The 5,000-nt window shown below is 32.0% G+C and overlaps 1 long non-coding RNA gene across 9 annotated transcripts in view; it reads right to left on the reverse strand.

Moving 5' to 3' along the window:
• LOC140039821 (uncharacterized) overlaps window positions 1-4,760 on the reverse strand; it is a 4,857-nt gene extending 97 nt beyond the window's left edge. The window contains exons 1-6 of one of the 9 annotated variants that reach the window (XR_011842609.1): window positions 4,436-4,760; window positions 3,581-3,646; window positions 2,620-2,699; window positions 1,977-2,062; window positions 1,330-1,410; window positions 1-723 (exon numbers count right to left, since the gene is read on the reverse strand). The exon at window positions 1-723 is cut by the window's left edge and continues 97 nt beyond it. This is a non-coding gene — a long non-coding RNA (uncharacterized lncRNA). Of the gene's footprint in view, window positions 724-1,329; window positions 1,411-1,976; window positions 2,084-2,615; window positions 2,700-3,580; window positions 3,647-4,167; window positions 4,375-4,402 lie in introns of those variants that run through there. The other 8 variants (XR_011842612.1, XR_011842611.1, XR_011842613.1 and 5 more) reach the window with 8 other exon arrangements.
• Window positions 4,761-5,000: the final 240 nt, after the last annotated feature.

Consider the following 5,000-nt stretch of genomic DNA (forward strand, 5'->3'; position numbering starts at 1 on the left):
TTAAAGCCTATACAAAAATACTCAAACTACTGTATGATAAATATAATATAACATTAAAGGTTGGTAAAATTAAAATTTCTTTTCTTTTTTGTAGGCAACACAGTTTCACGAAAAGGCTTTACGTTCTACTTGCTTCTGTTGTGGAACAAAATTTAAAGAAAAGGATAAAAAATACAACTTAAAAAATATGAAAACCATCACAAATTTGCACTAAATCTAACAAATGTAAAATTACAACCTATATACATTTATACAACCTGCCATTCGCGAATTTTCAATGGATACTGTATACTACCACGCTAACATTTAAATTAACAGGGCATGGACCAAATTGCTTGGCATGCTACACTTCAACAACAACTATGACCTGGGCCAAAACTACATTCACAAGTGAAAGAACACACTGGCGTTTAAGGGAACAGTTTTTTGTCTGGTACAGCTGCTCCATAATCTGCTTTTCTTCTTTATATCTTCACTCTTTTTGAAAGTTTATACTAACAAATTTAATTAAATGAACATACCTCATAATCAAATAACTGTTTTCTCATCCTAATTTATATACATAGTTTAAAAAGCGCCAATTTTCAATTAAGATTACATCATACATTGTATATTTCTATTCAACAAAATTGTCAGAACTTTCTATTATTTAAATGTCTAAGATAGTCAGATCTTGGGTCCATTCTACAGTCACCACAGATTGACTTTTTCATCACAAAATTTCTGAAATTATAAAATGTATTAATGTGTAAATTAAGTATTTTTTAATTCCATAAAAATATCATACAAGTATTTTTAGCAGAATACAGGCATATTGCACCAGGTGTAATACAGCCTAAGCTACATATGCTTGAGCACCATGCTATTGCATTCATGAGAGAATGGAAGGGGGTCTCTGAGCAAGGCGGGGAGCTAATACATGCCAAACTCAACCGTCACAAAACAGCAGTGTGGATTAGAGTCAAACCTAGACTCATCTGATTTTCACATCTCCAATGATACAAAATGAAATAATAAAACCAAACAAATGCAAGAAAGCCAACAAAGAATGATTCATTAACATTAATGATCATAAAATATTGTACATTTTTAAATGTTAAAGGAATATTGCATTGTATTGATTTCCTTTTAACAATGCCTAATGATAATGAATATGTAAAAGTAATACTATAGTATGTCTATATTTCAATTACTAACTAATTACTATTGATTGATAGTACTACTGCTGTACTGTACATGTGTTAGTGATTGATTGTTAAAGTTACAAATTCATAGCATGGTAAACACAATTTAAAATTTACTAGTTCTTGAACAGTAAAATAAACTTACCTATATAGATGGTAGGTATAGGTATTGGTCCAAATCTGTTTAAAATGTTTTAGCCATTTTGGGTTGCCGCTATATATGTACCTAAAAAATAGTAATAGTAATAGTATAACATTATAATAAGAATTAATTAAAATTAACTTATTAAATTTACTATGGTTGCATACATACTAATTTGAATATGCAGTGATGAGCAAAAACAAATGTTAAAATTCATTATTTATAATAATTGTAATTATTACATACAGGGTAGGCATATATGCCTTATGTCATTGCATAGGGTATATATAACCAGGTATCCTCATAATAAACATTATTTGTAATAAATACTGTAAATATATTAAAAATAAAAATTAATAATAATTAAATAATAATATATAGGCATAAAGCCTCTAGGCCTAATTAGGTAGCCTACTAATACCTAGCCTATTGCTCTAGGCTAGGCTAAATAAGCTGGAAAGCTGCTTCTCTGTAGGCTGCTAGTGCAAGAGAGCACAGGTCTAGCTAGTATATTAAAATAAAAATAGGGCCTATAATATAGGCCTAGCCTACCCAGCCAGTGGTAGTGATTGATTGTTAATATTGAAAATTAATAGCATGGTAAACACAATTTAAAATTTACTAGTTCTTGAACAGTAAAATAAACTTACCTATAATATAGATGGTAGGTATAGGTATAGGCATTGGTCAAAATCTGTTTAAAATGATTTTTCCACTTCGGGTTGCCGCTATGTACCTAAAAAATAGTAAAACATTACTATAAGAATTAATTAAAATTAGCTTATTAAATTTAATATGGTTGCATACATACTAATTTGAATATGCAGTGATAAGCAAAAACGAATGTTTAAATTCATTATTTATAATATTGTAATTGTAATTATTACATACAGGGTAGGCATATATGCCTTATGTCATTGCATAGGGTATATATAACCAGGTATTCTCATAATAAACATTATTTAAATAAAATACTGTAAATATATTAAAACTAAAAATAATAATTAAATAATAATATATAGGCGTAGAGCCTAGACCTAATTAGGTAGTCTACTTATACCTAGCCTATTGCTCTAGGCTAGGCTAAATAAGCTGGAAAGCTGCTTCTCTGTAGGCTGCTAGTGTTAGAGAGCACAGGTCTAGCTAGTATATTAAAATAAAAATAGGGCCTATAATATAGGCCTAGCCTACCCAGCCAGTGGTAGTGATTGATTGTTAATATTGAAAATTAATAGCATGGTAAACACAATTTAAAATTTACTAGTTCTTGAGCAATAAAATAAACTTACCTACTGTATATAGATGGTAGGCTGCTAGGTATTGGTCCAAATCTGTTTAAAATGTTTTTGCCACTTCGGGTTGCCGCTATGTACCTAAAAAATAGTAAAACATTATTATAAGAATTACTTAAAATTAGCTTATTAAATTTAATATGGTTGCATACATACTAATTTGAATATGCAGTGATGAGCAAAAACGAATGTTAAAATTCATTATTTATAATAATTGTAATTATTACATACAGGGTAGGCATATCACGTGATTGCGGGGCGCCCTCGCAATCATCTTTTGACAGCGTGAGCATCTCATCCTCTTCACCTCACGCTGTCAACAGATTACCACGCCAGTTTTTGGCTAAGTAAAATAATTTTCACTTCCCTCCCTCCACTCCCTCTTTATTTTGTTTTCAATTACGATTTTGAGACATGTGTTTTGGCCCTTTCAGAGCATCCCAATGTTCCTTTTTTATGTTTTCCTTTTACGTGCATGCTGCAACGATGACTTGCCATTCATATTAAATAACTTTACAACCAATACTTGTTTCCTTGTTTTTGTTTATGGGGCTCACATGTGTCAAAATATGCCTTATGTCATTGCATAGGGTATATATAACCAGGTATTCTCATAAGAAACATTATTTAAATAAATACTGTAAATATATTAAACAAAAATTAATAATAATTAAATAATAATAGGCCTATATAGGCGTAGAGCCTAGCCTAATTAGGTAGCCTACTTATACCTAGCCTAATTGCTCTAGGCTAGGCTAAATAAGCTGGAAAGCTGCTTCTCTGTAGGCTGCTGCTAGTGATAGAGAGCACAGGTCTAGCTAGTATATTAAAATAAAAATAAGGCCTATGATATAGGCCTAGCCTACCCAGCCAGTGGTAGTGATTGATTGTTAATATTACAAATTAATAGCATGGTACACAATTTAATATTTGCTACTTCTTGAACAGCAAAATAATCTTACCTATATAGATGGTAGGTATGGTCCAAATCTGCTTAGCCACTTCAGGTTACTGCTCTATATATGTATCTACAATAGTATAACATTAATAATTATTATAACAATTTTATAAAATTAACTTAACTTATTAAATTTAATATGATTGCATACTAATTTGAATATGCAGTGATGAGCAAAACCGAATGTTAATATGATGCTTGTCATTATTTATATTGTAATTATTACATACATATAGGCCTATAATATTCCCTATTGCATACATGTTACATAGGGTATATATATAATCCTCATAATATTAAATTTACAGTTTTTGTAATGAATACTGTAAATTTAATAAAACTAAAATTAATTATAATGATTAAATAATATTAAAAATATATAGGCCTAGGCGTAGATCCTGGGCCTAATTTTAATTAGGTAGCCTACCAATACCTATTAGGCTAGTAGGCTAGCCTACTCAAGGCCAGGCTAACTAAGCCGGAAAGCTGCTTCTCTGTAGTAGGCTGCTAGAGAACACAGGTCTAACAAGGGCCTAGGCCTAGTATTAAAATAAAAATAGGGCCTATAATATTGGTATATGCCTATCCTACCCAGCCAGGCCTAAATAATTAAAATAATGTAACATTTCCAAACTCATTTGGGTCAGCTGTCACATGAAAGGCAGTGTTGCAACTAGAGTAGACATAAGCCTAAGCCTAAAAATGACACAATTTGAAACGGCCATAGCTCAAAAATTCAACCATCACCTCTCGACCATTACTATGTTATAACATTCACAGATAACTAAATTATCATGCAGTACCAAAGAATTAGAGTGAAAATTACATTTTTTAAAGATACGGACAAACAAACATGTACCTAATTTGGAAATGTCACTCACGTGCGTCAATTGGTCTATGCTTGTAATTTATGGTCCACCCTTCCATTAATTTTCAGCGTTACATTCCTTCTTAAAAACAAAACGACAACGTGCTTGTTTCATCCAGGGACTCTTTAATGAATATTCATATTTTTAGCGACCCTTTATTTTTTTATCTCATTCTCATTGGCTGTTTAAAACATGTCTTTAAATGACGTTTGACTCCACTCTGCACACGTGGATTTGTAAGTAATTGTTTATGTATTGTTACTCCAGCGATACGACTTGTAACGTTGAGGGCGCATGACTTAATTCGTATGTTTGAAACAGCTGTGCCCAGTAAGCGCGAGTCATCAGCTCGCGTTGATTACGTCCCTGCCCTTTGTACACACCGCCCGTCGCTACTACCGATTGAATGGTTTAGTGAGATCATCGGATCGGCCGTGTCGGTTTTACCGTTCACGTGCCGAAAAGACGCTCAAACTTGATCATTTAGAGGAAGTAAAAGTCGTAACAAGGTTTCCGTAGGTGAACCTGCGGAAGGATCATTAACGCAATCGCAAA

The sequence above is a fragment of the Antedon mediterranea genome, chromosome 2 (assembly GCF_964355755.1).
Source record: "Antedon mediterranea chromosome 2, ecAntMedi1.1, whole genome shotgun sequence".
In the NCBI taxonomy this organism is placed as follows: domain Eukaryota; kingdom Metazoa; phylum Echinodermata; class Crinoidea; order Comatulida; family Antedonidae; genus Antedon; species Antedon mediterranea.